This window comes from Malaya genurostris, chromosome 2 (genome assembly GCF_030247185.1).
Source record: "Malaya genurostris strain Urasoe2022 chromosome 2, Malgen_1.1, whole genome shotgun sequence".
Taxonomy (NCBI): domain Eukaryota; kingdom Metazoa; phylum Arthropoda; class Insecta; order Diptera; family Culicidae; genus Malaya; species Malaya genurostris.
Window position 1 is genome coordinate 262,696,311 of NC_080571.1, and position 18,635 is coordinate 262,714,945.

Below are 18,635 nucleotides of genomic sequence, written 5' to 3' on the forward strand. Positions count from 1 at the left end.
TTGCATGACGTAGGCGAATCTCTCCGATTAGAAGGTAGTGGTCAGACGCGATGTCGGCACTGTGTTTATTCCGGACGTCAAGAAGGCTCCGTCTCGACGGTGACGGGGAGCATTTTCACCTCGTATACCAGAATACAGTAGTACCTGTCCCGACGGTAGCTTGTGTTCTCCAAAGTTCGGTCAACGGTCTTCACTTAGTCCCAGGATTTCGAGTTTCATGCGTCGAGCCTCACTGGCAAGTTATGCCAATTTACCCTGTTGGGCTAGCGTTAGTACATTCCATGTTCCAATTCTTGTCAGTTGTTTTGCGCGAAAAGTCGTTGACGTTAAGTCAGTTCGTAATCTTTCTCTATTGGTTTCTGTAACAGTTCTTGATTTTCGGAGACAGTAGGTGGTTAGCATAAGGTCCATATCCTTGGGATGGGACTGCCATCTCAGAGATAGCTTCCGAGCTATTTCATATTCAGCCGCTGGATACCAGACAGACGCTGTTTGAGCCGTCCTCAACATGGGAAACAGACACTCGCATTACAAGGGGGTTTTGATTGGCTGACGCGTTTAAGCCGGTGTCTACTCGCCTTGTCAAGGAGGTGTACGGATGCTTGTGGCATTTCGGGACGCTTCTACAGTTGCCAGCTGCATAAAACCGTCATATCTTATCCCTCCCCCGACTACTATCGCAGCTAGCCTCCATATCTGGAAGCCGTTCCACTATCCGCAACCTTTGGATCCGCTTGGTTGCTTGCAGCTAAGCATTCTGGCCACCCCTGCAGATTATCATCAACTGACTAAAGGTCAGGACCAAGATGAGCATCGATACCATGGTTAAAATCAACGGTTCAGGGTTCCAATTACTTGCTCATCCACCTGGTTCACCTGATTTGGCTCCCTCGGATTATCATCTGTTCCCAAACCTCCAATCATCTCTAAGAAATATAAGTGAGTCTTGTATTGAAATTTTGGACCACTATTTGCAGAACCTGAAACCGAAACCAACATAGCCAAAGTTCAAAATCAGGAATCAGAACTAATTGGCCAAAGTGGTACATTAATCGTGAATCACTGTGCCCTCGTCAATTTACCGCCTCGGCAAAAAAAAACAAGTACTTCTTCAACTCTAATAGAAGTCAATGAAGAAACATAAATGCGAATAACTGTTTGAGATTTTGAGCACTCAAGATTCTGTGTTTCTGGAACCATAAGCCGGATTCTATCATTTGTGAAAATTAGCCTAATCATGTGCGTTCTGTTTTAGAATTTTTGGCCGGTACTTCCGGAACTGAAAACCGGTAAAGTAAAGTGTATAAAAACCAAATAACAAGATCTTGAAATTAAAACAGTTTTGAACGAAGTGGAGAAGATTTTTCTGTTTTTGGTGCATCATTACTTCTAATGACGATTTGAATTATCAACACTCATTGTCCTCTTGTATTTTTGAGGGATATTAGCAAACTGTTCAGAATACCGGCAACTTTTTTTTTACGATAATGAACTGTAACACGACCATTGTTTTGCTTGTTTATTTGTTCTTTTTTTCGAATGATCAGATAATAATATAAAAAGGGTATCTTTTGTCATGAGACAGAAAGGTAACTCGTTATATACAAGGAGAAAGATTTGAATTTTCGAGTTCTTTCATAAGATCGCAACGTCCCTAGTAGCCAGAACTGTAAACTTGCATTAGCGGATCGAAAACAACAGATGGCATCGCTCCGATCTGAAGTTAGGCAGGACAGGCAATGTCCAAAAATAAGGATATACAAGAAGGTGTACACAGGGTATTAAGAGTCGTCGTTGTTGAGCAGTCGATCTCACCGCACACGAATAGCTCCTTGAAAATTTACCTATAGTTGCTTCGATTCAAGGCTACCTTAATCACTAACAGTCTTTTTCAAGACTAATATATTATTCAGCCTTTTTCAAGGCTAACTATCCAAAGAATTATTCTGCTAAACTAATCAGCCTTTCTTAAGACTATCACTAAACCAGTCTTTATCGAGACTTATATAAACTACGAGTCTATTTTAGGACTAATTTAGTCAATTTCATTTATATTCTTCAAAAATACCTGTGCCCAACCGGAAAGTCATCAATACTAAGGTTATAAATAAAAAGATACGGAAGAACTGCCTTTCCGTTATTCCAAATTCTTCTAACAACATTGACGATCTTACAGAATCTGATTGTAGAGATAAAAGACAACGGACAGACTCCCAACCGTTAATGCTATAACGTCTAACAATATTCACGATATTCTTCCAGAATTTGATTTTAGCGACATAGAAGAAAATTTTTCAAAAATCCCCAAAATGGATGCTTGTCGTTTTGGGAAGAAACAACAATATATGCTTCCAGTGACGGTTTTGATTTCCGACTTCAAAGCATTCTACTTTCCTTCCGGAATTGAAAATCTTATTTCAAATCAGACGAAGAGAACAATGTCGAGTCTTGGTTGATGGATTGAAAGATCACGGACGTCTTTTTCGATATTTGTCTGAGAAACTTCATAAATTAAGCCTTTCAAAGCTTATCAAATGACCAAAGAACTGAAGAAATTATAAATGAACTGAAGGTATTGCTTGGTTTTGTCCTTTTCCAAGTAATACTTATGGAAAAAGAGCGAATGGTATTTCTAAGCCTCGCACTGGGATGTCCCAAAAACATTATCTAATACACTTCAATCGAAGTGATGTAAATAATTTGAAAACTTTAGAAAAAAGTACGTTCGTTTCATGGTTCACGTAAAAATTAGTTGGGAACATTACAAACGACAACCTTAACGCAATATCGTCGTTGCCAAGGCTTCGGCCATGGTACCAAAAACTATCATATAGGCATACGATATTTAAATTGTGGCAATTCGCATTCGAAAGACGTCTGTCTAATGTATGGAACCACTGATAATTTTTCTTGTTCTAATTGTAATAGAAATCATAAATCCATTCATTTGACATGTTCTGTCAGGGAAATAAATTCAACCCTCGTTCGCTTAGACAACAAGGAGTTAATTCAACGACCTTAAATTTACAGAATATACCTGAAAATCAACAAAACGATACAAATGTCACGACTTATTATTCCAGTGCACTTATTCCAGTGCACTTATTTTTTCGAATGTAAACAAACACAAAACAGATATGCTTTCCAATTTGTCTTTTAATGCACTTAATTCTTTTATTGTGAACAAACAAAAGACAGTCCACTTTGTTTTCTAATGAAAACAAGTTATTAACAGGTAAATCTGTTTCGTCATCGTCTTCATCTGGTGACGCTAGCGTGACAGGTAGACAACTACCTACCTGTAAGCTTCCAATGCCATTGCTTCTTTAAACCTCTTGCAAAAACTCACCAGACTCTAAATTTGTCATAATAACGACAAAGTACGTTCAATGGAATTGTGGGCAAAGAAACGCAATTTAAAAATACTTCACTGGTGACTTTTATTTCTTTCGTGATTTTTAAAAGGTCGTATGTGTTATTAGCCATATTAATTTCAAACAATTATAACTAGAAATCTATAGCTTCTACAAATAATATGTCTAAGAAGGAGTTGTAGGTAAACAATTGAACTTCATAAAAAATTGCACACTGAAAAAATATCTTCCGATTTTTCGTGAAATCAAAGATAAAATTTATTTTTCAACATTCTCAGTAATTTTGCCGTACGATTTTTTTTAAACTTTGTTTGACAAAAAACGTCAAATTACAAGGAAACTAATGAATGTTTTAGAAAGTTGAAAATATGATAATTAAATAGTTTCCCTAGGAAAAATTTTTTTAAATATTTCTAAAAAACGACGTTTTTACGGAAATGAATGTATCTGAGCAATTTAATATTATTCTCTAAGCTACGTCCCATAGAATGCTACTACCTAAATGCAGTTAATTTCGAAATATACGAGGAACTAAATCGAAAAAATTGATATTTTATGAGAATACCACTTTTTTAAATTAGTCTGGGTTCTTCATCATTTCATGTTTTTGTAATCCTCATGAAATTTTGAGTCAATTATTCTTTGACATCAAGACGATGCAACCAGCTGTTTTCGAGATATTTTGAAAACAAAATCAAAGGAAAATCGCTGGTTTATGAAAATACACATTTTTTATTATGTATATTTTTTAGAAAGTTTAATTGGTTACTCACAAGCCTTAGATTTCTAGTTATTATTGTTTGAAATTAATGTGACTACAACACATACGCCCTTTTCAAAAATTAGTCCTGAATTTAAAAAAATCTCTAGACCAGTGAAAAATACTTCATTTGCTATAACGAACATAGTTTTTAAATATTAAATCTTTCATTTTGGCACTAGTAATAAGTTATAAGATTTTTAGTCGAATTCGTTGTCTCTATTAATGTTGCTGACGTCGCGACTATTGTTATCTGACTGAGAACAATCATATTGGAATTTGTTGACTCCATTGGTGTTTCTGTTGTTGCTTGTATTGTTTCCAGACTCTGAACATCCATACAAGCATCTTCCTCTTCACAACTCGATAAGCCAGCGCTACTAGATAGAGCAGTTCGTTTGTTCAACTCGAACCAGCATGAATCGAACATTTTATTTTTTTTTGTTAAGCAGATTTTTTTTCAACAAATCCTAGTTAAAATAATCTCAGAAAATTTGCTTCAATGTTGACAAGATTCAAAGATCATCCAAAACCGTAACAAAAATAAAAATTTTCTGAATTAAATGAATTTTTCAAATCACTATATTTCGAGCACGGTAGCATCTAGCAAAATTTTGATTACCATAATTTTTCTTAAAAATTTTGTGTTCTTTCATAAAATTTTGTTGAAAAATATTTAAAAAAATTCATGATTTCAAAAATTTACATACTTTTAAAATATGTAACTTTTTCACATATTATTTCTCAATTCTAAATATTTAACCGTATTTTATTTTAGACTTCAGCTATAACATATAAAAAAACGTTATCCAAAGTATTTGAATTTATACTGTTATTTTTAAAATATCAAACATTTTTTTCAACAATTCTAATTTTTTACATATTTCTTACACTCGCCGATTCTGGTATATACATTACTGAAAATGTTCAAAAGGTTTCATCTTAGTCTCCCTCTCAAAACTAAGGCTAGAGTTCACTGATGATGCAAATTGTTGCGTTTGGTCATGAATAACGCTTATTCAAAATTCAAATAAAAAAATACAAAAATAAAAATTTCAAAAAAAAAATCTGACATTTGCGGTGGATTTTCTCGTATAATAGGGCTGAGAAGTCACTACTTGTGACTGAACACCCAACTTAAAACTTGATTTAAACTTAACCCATATTATAATATATAATACATAAAACTAATGATGTGAGAACTCCGGAAGACCAGAAGAGTTTGCCCAGGGTAGTGACATTGAAATTATAAGACATTTCAGTACACCAGATTCCTTCTCAGTATGATGACCTCGGCAGATGTGTGATTGTGACTCTTGGTGTTCACAAAGATTTGTTTAAAGATTAATCTCGTTTTTTTCGTTATGAACAGAGCTGCTAAATGTCACTATCAACTAGCAACTTTGCACGACGAAGATTGGAAAGCTTATGTCACTGGACTGCTGGCAACCAGGCTCTACCAATCATCATATATTGAGTGTCTGAGAGTCGATCTGTCATAACTTAAATTCTCTTGATATTACACTCACCAGGATGCTCATTGATTGCCGATGCGATAAATATTATCTTCATTTCTCCTGTCACTGCTTGATTACGATGTGACTAAATGTTAATCAAGCAGCATAAACATTGAATTAAATTTACACCAATAAACTCCGAAGTCCGATGACTTTTTGCAAAGAACAATGAACTTTATCAATTTATGTTTATGTTAGTACTCTTTTGGAATTTTTTTACTTCAACAGGGAATAGGAGAATGAGAGAAAACAAAAAAAGTCGTCTGTCTTTGACTGAGTATACTTATCTTCTTCTTCTTCTCTTTTGGTTGGCGTCACCTCACTTGAGATGACGCCGGATTGATGGCACAGCAAAAGCAAAGCCTTGGTATTACATTCCTGTAGTGGAATTTGACCTTCTGTTTCAACAGACTTCGCAGCCGATTCAGAGTGTACAGAACCATTGCATGGATAGTGCTACGATTCTACTGACACTACGAATCCTTCCAGGTCGGGGCTCGAACTTACGACAACTGGTTTGTAAGACCAGCGCCCTATACATTGAACCGCCAACCCGGGACAAATGGCACAGTAACTAAGGCTATATTGCCAGTTAATTTTCGTTTATAGTCCAATGGACTTTTTAAGTATACTTATACTTGGTCATAGAACTATCGAGTATCTCATTTGACAGACGCTTTGACCGTACCGATTATAGTTGACGATGATTTTAGTCAGTCTGTCAAGGTCATTTGACATGACTGACAATTTGCAGTTCTGATTATGACATTGTTATCTGTAAATTTTTCCATCATTTCCCCACGAGAAACACATTGATCAATACAAATACCAAAACAAACCATCAATATGCTACTGCCAATACAACTTTCATGAAATTGAATTGTTAATTGAATTCCGTGTGACATGCTATTGATAATCCCAGCGGTAAAGTTGGAAATTTGTATTTCAGCGGGTGAATGGATGAAATTCCATAATTAGTACGCATTTCATAACGCAAACAACGCATTTCTCTGGTATGTCACGAAACGAACTAACTTCCAACTAAATAATTAATTACTCACTTTTGACGCATTGATTTCATTTCAGTTTCCGATCTATCCGAAAGGAATTAATTCAATTGGCAACGGTAAGCATGATTTCCGCATCATCATAAATACACTCGTGGTTTTAGGAATATATTTTACCACGCAAAGGCTCTTCAAATAAAATTAACACTTGGTTTGTTGGGTATGAAATCTCACTACCAGAAACACAAGTCACGGAAATTTTAAACTTTTAAACGAGTTTGAAATTTGATGCGATGAACAATTTGAATGTTGATGAGCATAAAAAATGAAAATAACAAATTATATTATCGTTTCTTCGTCAAGTCTCAGAATTTTATCAGCAACCATTTGCGCAATGGTCAAATAGTACAGTCATAGTACATTGTATTTGAATAAAGACTGTTCCACATGAAAGGAGGCAAGATTTTTTGACGGTAGAATTGAAAATATTCCATATAAAAAATCAAAGAAGTTCTTTGTGAAAAACTTGAAAATTTTTACGCGATTTTTATGCAGTTTTTAGGGGACTCCCGAAGTTACGCGGTTTTCCGAAGTTACGCGATTTTTTTACACGAATTTTCAAAGTTATCCATTTTTCTTGTTTTCTCTTAGAAATCCATGAAACGTGGCGTTAATCCGAATTTTTTTAAAAATCAACTCAATGACAGAAAACTTTCGATTTTTCCCAAAAAAAAAATTTTTTTTGAAATTACACCAGATCTTTTTTTTTAACTTCACGTGGCCGTATAACAAAAAAAAAAGGAAAATATTTTTTTAATGCTGGATCTCGTCTTTATCTACTTTCTTAGCGGAGAGGCGTTTCCATTGCTATCCAACGAATGAGGGGGAAGCAGTGGTTTGCTATTCACGCTCCCGTCCATTGGTTCGGTGTCACTGTTGTTCTCCGATCGTTATTGCTTATATTTGTCTGGGTGCTGGCGCACCTTGTTCTGCATATGGAACAACTGGTTTCGTTGAAGAGCAAGCTTCATGGCAGTTGATGGCTGTCTCCGATGAACTCGTTTTTTTTTGGGGTTGGTTTGGAGGGAGCGCTGTTGTCCTTTGGTGCAAACGTCTTCTTGTCCAGTTTTTCATATGGCATACCATAGTGAACAGCTTTTAAGCAATATTGACATGTAGCCATCTGATTGTTATATGTAACAAGTGATTTTCATGGGATTCTTGTATCCTGTCCGAAAATCACATAAGAAGGTATAGACCAAGCGCATGCGTAATAAACGTACGCCATTTAGAATTTAATTAATAGGAAAAATGTCTTCCACTTTTCTTTTTCGATAGAGAGAATCTCTCTGCACTGAGACATAGTTTTGCGAATATAAGGATCGATGACACTTAAGGGGAGATCATGCACACGCGCTTCTATACTATCTTCCATATACACTGGTATGTTGTACTTGATATTTTCATGTTCCACATAGTGTACATTATTATTATCTTTAGCGAATTGAATTGCATTCAACTCTTTATAGAACTGGATATAAACAACATTATTTGTCTTATTGCATTGAAGCAAATGCACACGTTTAATATCTATATGCATTTGCTCTTTAAGCAAAACTTCAAGTTCTCGTATCGAAGGTCGTTTTTGCATTTTGCACTGCCTGAAGTCAACAACAATTGTATTCTATCGTAACGGCGGTAACTTTTGTTCGTTTGGTTCACTCATTTCAAGGTCGTTCTATTGCTCACTACACAATACTGTACTTGGTTTCTTCCGTCCCGAACGTAAGCTGTTTTGTTCTATCGACTGACTTGAATGATATGTGAAAGCGAACTGTCACACCAGATCTTGACTTTTCATGCATTTCTAAGACATTAAGCATAAAAGAATTCTGTAGTTTTAGGCAGATTTCCGAAGTTACGCGATTTTTTTGCGTGATTTTTTTACGCGGTATGTATCTCCCTCGTAAAAAAGACCTCAGTGTATGTAGGGACAATGTCACTCTGTGCTTGCGCGAAGCCAAGGTTAAACGTTCAAGAAAAAGAATTCATGTCTGCCTCGACACGATCAGGTGTCGTTTTCAAGACTCCAAGCTGTAATTCCGTTCTACAATCACAATAATCGGGAAGGAGAAACATAAGAATCGCGGTTGGTCGAAAACGAATTGCTCAGAGAAGGAACTTTATCGGGTGTGTGTTCAAGTGAAGCGAGCCTGGTTGGGAAACAGTACTGTCAAACTAACGGTAAAAATGCATGTTAAAGAGTGTTTCTCAAAACATGTGTTTGAACGCTTGAAGCTTTTGCAGCAGAATTTGTAGGCTCCGAAATGCTTAAAATTTACAACCACATAATTGAATAAGGGCTGGAGAGTCGAAGCCGACTTTTTCTCGCCGCTCAACTTGTCAACCCGAAGATGACTTAATTATTCTGTTTTCATAATTACGCAGTTTACATGAGTTTTCCTTCGCCGTAGCATCACTTTTACATAGAATTCTTACCCTAATATAACTTTTATATATCCTCTTAGGTTTTAAATATCATATTAGGTATTTCGTCATTTATTTTAAAATCTGCTCGAGAATATTATTTGAAACCAAACGGTTAACTGGTATAAAATAAAAAAATATATGCTGTTATTTTTATACATTTTGTTATTGATTTCAAAACTATTTCGAGTTTGTTTGTATCATTACATCATTTCTGTTCAAATTTAGCTATTGGATGAACTAATGGACGCAGTTGGGTCAGTACTAAGTCTTAAAAAGTTCAATTATGAAATTGAAACTCCAATTGTCTTTATGAAATGATAAAGAAGTTTCATGTAAGGAAGGTCACGGCAAGCAAGAATTTCACGAACTGGGACTTAATTCATTTAAACAAGATTAGATTGGCTAAAAGCTACTACTAATTCATTGAATATGTTCATAGCTCAAATGACTATTATTACGGAAACTTTTGGTTTCGGGAATGTGGGTGAATATGCAGAAAATGATCCTAATGAAGAAATATGCTCTAATATGACTGTTTTATCTACAATAGAGAGGAATTATCATACCACTAGGTAACTAAAAAGAGGCAATTTATTGAAAATGCTTTGAAATTTCCTTCTCAGTGCATTTTGTTTAGTTTAAAATCAACTTCCTGAAACATATTCTTGGACAACATTTCTATACAATCAGGCACGTATCCAGAGGAGGAAGAGGGGGTTCAAGGAGCCCTGGTCCCTTCCGAATTCGGAATTTATATATTGCTTTTTACATACTATTAACACATTTATTTTTTATAATTTTTATGAATACTTTTTGGTTGAAGATTTTGGTTTAACAAAACATTTTATAAATTACATCGGACTATGTCAAACCTACACGAGATAGTGCTGAATGACTGGAAATAGAAAATGCACGAGCTAACAAAGCTTAAGATGAAAACAATTTCCGCTGAATGCCGTGAATGCATACTCAGGACCAAAAAGACGAACGCAAGCGCTCTTTGGAAACATGTTAAGCTATGCTAATTCAGATTTGGTTGGACTTTTTGTATACTTTTGGTAACTGTTGACGAAACCTGGATCCAGGCTCAATGGGATGGACAGGTCGTGATGTCGGTTATCTGGAATTGTCATGGTATACTTTTCATGAACTGCCATGAAAAAGGAAAATTAAACCATCGACAGTGAATATTAGTGTACGTTATTGGAGCGATTGAATACCGAAAAAATCGACAATGCGTTTGTACATAATAACAACGCTACCATCAACGATTTAGGGTTCCAATTGCTTCCCCGTCCATATTATTCACCCATTTTTGCTTTCTCGAACTATCATGATCTCCTTGCGCTTGTTTCTTCCAAACTATCAAGCAATCGATGTAATTTTTGATTTTGGAGTTTCCGACCGACTTCCGGAACCTGAAATTGGGACAAATCAAAGTAAGTTTGTATGGCTACGAACAAATCAGAAGGTATTGCGTGAAAATGCTACTGTAATTTAGTAACACAATCATTCATTTCATTACTTAGGCGAGGTATTAGATACATGAAGAAATTAGTTGTTTTATTTTTATCTGGGCCCCTCTCGAAACAAAATCCAAAGTTTCATCCAAATCGAAGCAAATCGATTCAGGTTGTTAATTTCTGGAATTGCTTAACTGCATACGATTTTCCATTCGGTCCAAAATGTCGCAATAATTATCTATTCATCCTCTACATGCATGAAATGGTCACATTTTGATGATTTTGGAACCAATCCAACAACATACAATAATGCTTGATAGGCAGAAGTACGAATAGCAATTCTCACATTAAACAATTTCAGTTACTTGATAACCAAGGGCGATGAGGTAAATATACTAAAACAACTTCCACATAGCAGAATTTATTAACATCAGCATAAATTTCTCTGAGTGTTTCGTAGCCATAAACTTCTTCCCAGCATCTTCCAAGATGCTGAAAATCTTCACATATCGACATGGTAGACGTTAGCTTTTACTATCCAATTGATTTCCAATGGGAACTAAATAGCGTTGGTATTCACAATCCCCCCGGTACTGTATGGATGTGCCCGGACTGTGTTACTGCCGCTGAAGTTCATAGAGCAAAACAGAATCAGAGCGGAAACGGCAATACAAACATCCTGGAACGTAAGACAACTAGATCCGATTTGCCCTACTTCCTACCAGATATTTCACAGTTTGCCGATACGAACGGCACATCCCACCGAGAAAGGATGCGTGAAGCGATGAACTGGAGCGAGCAAAAATGTTCAATAAAGTCTCCCACTCCGCTTTATGTTATTGATAGTCTAGAAGTGCTGCACTTGCCAACATTGCTGGCCCCAGATCCTGCACACGGCATACAGAACAAGCTAGGATAAGAAAACCGCATTCCTCTGGCCGTTGATGGTGAGTTTGTCGGCACTAGTTTACCCAGCATCAACACGTGCACAATGTATCAACAAAAACAAAAGAAATCCTTCACCGTGTTGTCACGTTCCATCGTGCAACAAAAGGCACCGTGTCGACGCTTTTTACAGGTGAGGGATGCTAACGGATATATGGAAATTCAGGTGTTAGTGTTAAGAGAGAAAGATTACATACTTATTCGTGCGGAAAATCTAGCACCAGTATCGGAATTTTAGCAATGGATATTTCTTCAAACAGAGGGAACTTGTTGATTCATTGATAGACTTCTTCTCTAGGGTTGCCATCTTGGATACATCCCTCTTCCGGCAGTAAGTTTATTGTGAAATAAATACACCCTCTGCAATTGAAAAAAGTACTGCTTTTTCTGCTTTCCTTAATGGGCCGGAAATATCATAGAACTAGCTGAATGACCCGGCGTTGCTCGGAAATGTTTCGGGAAGAAAAGGCCGAACAAAATTCCCGAAGTTGTCCACTTAGTGTAATACTCTGAGCAGTTTTATGTTGCTATTCAATCAATTTTACCTTACACTTCCCATGTTTGGGGCACTTGCTGCACTCCCTCTCCCTTAAAAAAAACCTTTTAATCTACATTGACATAAAATTAGTATCTGTATTTGTCAAGATACATCGTTTATCGTAGAATAAATTTAATATTGAAGTCCCCTTTTATTAGTGAACTTACTACAGCTCTCCTCCATGATAACCCTTATGACCACCTCAATAAGGGCAGCAGTACTACTTAATTCAAATTAACGATAGCAATACTACCTAGCACGATCTTGACATTCTTGCCCCTCTCTTATTTTATAGAAAAATCAAGATGAGACCCTTCTCCTAGTATCCTAGTATCCTTCCCCCTATCTTGTTTGACGACGAATAAGAAAATGTCACTTAAGTTTACGTTTCGTCTTCGACTGATCAGTGCGTCAGCAGATTATGTTGAACTGCTGACGCAAACCCCCGGATCAACATAATCCGCTGAGCAGACGTAAAGATGGTTATGTGCACCTAGCATAAATTTGGGGGTAAAAGCAAACTTTTTCCCCTTCAAATTACCACAATCTGTACGGCCAGTAAACCGAAACTTGTTTCGGTCGAGACGTCAGTTTAGACGTTACACTTCTTGTGTACAAAAAAGTGTCTTGTAAATAGCATTTACTTTACGTCTGCTCAGCGGATTATGTTGATCCGGGGGTTTGCGTCAGCAGTTCAACATAATCTGTTGACGCACTGATGAGTCGAAGACGAAACGTAAACTTAAGTAAAGATAGTTATGTGCATCTAGCATAAATTTGGGGGTAAAAGCAAACTTTTTCCCCTTCAAATTACTAAGAAAATGTTACAATAAACCTTAGTCATGAATATCTAAGCTTGTCGTGACCACCTCTGAATAGTAAAAAATAGCCCCCCCTCCCACTCTCCCCACCTTAAAATATCCAACCTAGTTAGGTGTGATGAGTTTGAGTTGTTTTGGAGTTACGTTCGATTATATTAACAATTTGAACTTTGCTCCTCCCTTGGATGAGACCCTTGCTTTATCCACCCGCTCCCACTCTCTTCTTAAAAATGCTCTTAGGATTATCTGAAGCGCAAATAATATCTGTACTCAGCAAGAAGTATCGTTTTATGGAAAATTCTATAAACTTCACATTAAACTTCCTTTTTAGAGGCACTCATTATATCCACCCCCCACAAATATCCTTAAAACCATATTTGAGTTTTTCAAAATGTATGTATGGTTTTAAAAAGTATCAATTCTTTTTAAATAAGATAAATTTCGATATGGCCTCCTCAAATTAAGAACGCTTGTCCTAATGATCATCTCTGAAGAGCAAGAAGTACCTATGCCAAGTTTGATTGCAATACGTTCAGTAGGTTTGGAGTTATGCCGTTAAAAACATTACACCCCCCTTTTTAAAGGTACATCCAACCTCCATATAATCATAACTACGGAATGCAAAATGTTCTTTGGTTTCTTTGGTTTTCAAAAAGTATCTATTCTCGTCCAATTAGACACATTTTTTCATGACCCCCCTGTTAAGAACACTTGCTACGCTCCCTCCCCCACAAAAATACCCTTATGACCATCTCTTAAGAGCAATAAGTATCTGTACCAAGTTTGATAGCAATCTGTTAATTAGTTCCGGAGTTATTACTTTACAAAAATTACACCCCCCTTTTTAAAGGCACTTGCTACATCCACCATCCATATAATCATATCTAATATATGCACACTGTTTCTATGGTCTAAAAAAGTATCAATTCTCGTCAAATTAGACAAATTTTTTCAAGACCCTCCCACTGTTAAGAACATTTACTACGCTCCCTCCCCCATTAAAATATCCTTATGACCATTTCAGAAAAGCAAGAAGTACATGTGCCAAGTTTGATAGCAATCCGTTCAGTGATTCCGGAGTTATGCCATTACAAACATTACACCCCCCCCCCCCCCCCCTTTTTAAAGGCACTTGCTACTTCCACCCCCATATGATCTTATCTAATATATGCAAAATGTTTCTATGGTCTTAAAAAAGTATCGATTCTCATCAAATTAGACAATTGTTTTCATGACCTCCCCTGTTAAGAACACTTACTACACTCCCTCCCCCATTAAAATATCCTTATGACCATCTCAGAAGAGCAAGAAGTATCTGTGCCAAGTTTGGTGGCAATCCGTTGAGTAGTTTCGGAATTATGCCGTTTTAAACTTTCACCCCCTATTTAAAGACACTTGCTACATCCACCCCCCATATAGTCATATCTAAGGTATGCAAAATGGTTCTACGATCTTCAAAACGTATCGATTCTTGTCAAGTTATATGAATTTTTTCATGACCCCCCTTGTTTATGACACTTGCTACGCTCCCTCCTATATAAATATACTCCCTAAACCATTTCTGAAACGCAAGAAGTACCTGTGCCAAGTTTTGTGGCAATCCGTTCAGTAGTTTCGAAGTTATCGCGTTACAAACATACAAACTTACATCCATTTTTATATATATAGAAGATTATCGTGATGTAATACCTGATGTTAGAGACGTACTCAAGTACTGATTATATCAAATTATTTGCATTCTGTTAGCAGTAGATGTTTCTAATTAAGGATATAATTACCGATTAAGTTCTACGATGCGTAGGAGACACGCATGGTTTTGTCTATGTAGGATAATTCTTTCACTAATATTACCTTACCTCTCAAGTTACTCAAGCTAGTTTTACAAAATTTTGCAATCAGTTATTGTTTATAAACAGATTGGTGTATCAATATTTTTGCGAATTTTTTCCGGAATTATCGTTCAACAAAATAAATTCCAATGTTTTGCATGATAAAAAGCATCATTCGAATAACATTTTATAATTTTTTCGTTGGAAAATATTGAGAAATAAGTCGGTGAAGAGGTATTTTTGAGAACGCTTCTTAAAAATCATGATTTGTGGTTTCCACTGTATCTCAGCGCAGACTAATCAGAAGTGAACATATGAACACAGCATAATTAAAGTAGAAGTTTTTTCTAGACCCCAACGTTTCTGTTTGATTTTTTTTTTAATTTTTTTAATTTTTGGTGGTTGTTTAAAGTGAAAACTACGATTTTTCACGGAAAATTCCGCCATTTTGTAGCTGTTAAACCTCCCCAAAGTAACAACCAACGAAAAGGAAAACGTTGGGATCTTGGGTTTTTATATGTAGAAAGTGTGTGCAAAATTTGAAAAAAATTGGAGCAGTAGCAGTAGAAATATTTCACGAATGTTTTGTCAAGTATTGAAGTCAATCGAAGTAGAAATCTTGGGCCTGTGCACCGAGCTCTTGCTTCTTCGTAGAATGAGATAGCCATAAATAAAGGTCCATAACTTCTAGAGTTTCGTTACAATAGGATTGAAAATTTCACAGAAAATTTTATTATAAGAAAATATAAAGAAAATAATAAATGATTTTTCATTTGTGCTAGACCCTACCCGCCCCTTAAGGAAGATTTTTTGAAAATTTTTAGAAAGGAATGACATCCTTAGATTACTTCAAGATTAGAAGTCAGTTTCAGATATCATGGCTGTTGTAAAATATTAAAGGGCTACTGTATTTTGTGTCAAGGCCGTATAAAATCCCAACAGTACTAAGAAAACCTGGAAGTGGTCGGAAGCGATCTGTGAGAACATCAGGGTTAATTCTTAAAGCAAAGTCTTGGCATTACATTCCTTTTGTGGAATTTGGCCTTTCTGTGTCAACAGACTTCGCAGCCGATTCTTAGTGTACAGAATCATTGCATGGCTAGTACTACGGATCCTACTGACACTAAGAATCCTTCCAGGTCGGGGCTCGAACATACGACAACTGGCTTGTAAGACCAGCGTCCTATGCTTTGAACCGCCAACCCAGGACAAGGGTTAATTATTACGGATCATGTTTTGCCTTGGATTTCATCTACCTACGGCAAGGGTGCAAATATTGTGTTCCAGCAAGACAGAGCCCCTGTCCATGCGCCGAAAATATCATAAATTTATCGTGATATAATACCTGATGTTAGATACGTACTTAAGTACTGATTATACCAAATTATTAGGGGTTAGGGGTGTATGTATCTGATGGCGCTCACCACACGATTATGATGAGGCTTATCTGAACCCTACGTTGTGTTTAAATTGTACGGAAATGTGAAGTCTGGGACGGCTTCCAACTTAAGCCTGGGAGGGTTTTCATGCAACTAGGGACACTGCGGAACACTTAAGCACGATACAAATGAACTGGTGCGCATTCATTCTTAGTTGTCTAATTAAACTTTACTAAACGAAGCCTGGGACGACTTGCGTGCGGATAGGATTTATTCTTGGTTAACCGACCAATATATTTTACTGAACTAAGACAACACTACGGCATCGAATTACGACTACGACAATCACGACGAATATAACGTAAACTTAATGTACTATCGAAGTACCGTAGTACTGTAGTACCGTAATACCGTAATAGAACATTATCGCGCCTGATCTGATCTACACTGCCCTTATATAGTCTGCGTACATTATTATATGAACAAAGTTTGTCTCTACCGGAAAGCATTTTAGGTACAATATGCCGGAAAGCCTATATCGCAGATGAATGTTATCGCAAACCCTCTCAACTACTAATAAAACTGCTCGAATAATAACGTTGATCGATTTATTCTTCATGTACAGTGAAGCTCACTTAACTTGTCTTCTGACATATGCAATTGTGCATCAACAGTATCTAACTAGAAATCTAATTACCGATTAGAATCTACGATGCGTAGGAGATGCGCATGGTTTTATCTAAGTAGGTTAATTCTGTTCTTAGCAACTATATAACTGTCAGTTATGTAAGACTTTCAACTCTCGAATTGTGGAATCTGATTTCCTATTGGATCGTAAATTAAGCAAAATTTGATACTTATAAAAACATAGACCGAATATTTTTATCTAATGGAGAAAGCAGAATTTGCCTAAATATAAACTAAATCTGTTGTACTTTATTTCAATGAAAAAAAAAACTCGAAAACTGTAACCTGTATTTCTACATGTTCTCGCAAATTATAGTTTCTCGAAGATGGCTGAACCGATTTTAACAAATTTAGGTTTGTTTGAAAGCTTTTATCGAGCCATTAATCGAGTACGAAGATCAAACGGCTGTGACTTCTGGTTCCGAAGATATGATGGTATAAGTGACGTAACCGATAAAACGCGTTGTTTTTTTTTAATTTTCTCAGAGGTGGCAGAATCGATTTCAACAAACATTGTTCATTGAACACGTTTGAAGTTCAAATGGCTTACGTTTACGGCTCTGGTGATATAATGGTAGTGACGTTCACGCCAAATCTCATTACCGTTCAATTTACTTGGATATGGAATAACTACGAAATAAGTACACCCAAACCTCCGTTTACGTAAACTTTTTTTACGTTACCTCTTTTTACGTAACTCTTTTTACGACAAAAATCCCAAATAACGTAATCTTTTTTTACGTTGAAAATACTTCGTAAAAAGAGGTTTTGGCATACAATGAAAATCATTTCCGGCTCATTAATATTCAATGGAAATTAGTACAATATGGGTATTTTCGGAACGCATTTGATGAGTAGATGTCGGAAAATGATGTTTAAGGTGGTTTTGAATTCCAAGATGGCGACTTCCGGTTTATTGATATTCCTTGAAAACCCTTACAATATGGGTATTTTGGGAACGGGTTTGATGAGTAGATGTCGGAAAACGATGTTTGAGGTGGTTCTGAATTCCAAGATGGCGACTTCCGGTTTATTGATATTTCTTGAAACCCCTTACAATATGGGTATTTTCGGAGCTGGTTTAGTGCATATTGCGTAGAAAATAATGCTTGACTATTAGAGGATTACTGATCGTATCCTATATTGTATTAATATTTTCGAAATGGGAAGAGTCGCTTAAAACAAACTATGTTGTGCTTCTAAAAATCACATGATATACTGTGAGTCCAAGTGTTTCACTCTGTACTCCAGCACTTCCACACTTGATGAATAAAAAATTTATTGTAATCCGTCCAAAGTTTTATGTAATGTAAAATTATATTGGCTATATTTTGCAAATATTATTTAATTTAATTCTCAATTTATTGAATAACTAAGGTTTTTCATTGTTTAAGTCATAGTCTTCCATTGATACCTTCCACTATCTATATATGTAACACATGGTGACTGGTAGTATGTGTAACACCCGAAAGGAAGTGATAGTAAACCTTTTATATAGCCAAAATTTGTACAGGAAGGTAGGTCCGAAAATCATTCTCAATGAGTTTTTGCCAAAATCGATTTGATTATTGTGTTTACTCTCTAATACGGTCGTCGACGTTTCTTTTTTTCGTTATACGACGTTTTTTTTTTCGTTATACTGAACGCTTTTGGATGGAAAACTGTGGTTATTTGAAAATAGAACTAAAATGTCTTAGTTCATCATTCATCGAGCTGAGTTGAATGATATATAACGATAAGTGTCTCCGAGCTTTAAACAAATTTTTATTTTCATTCAAATCTATATTCTTTCTATAGAGAAATGCAAACATAATGGAATTTAAAC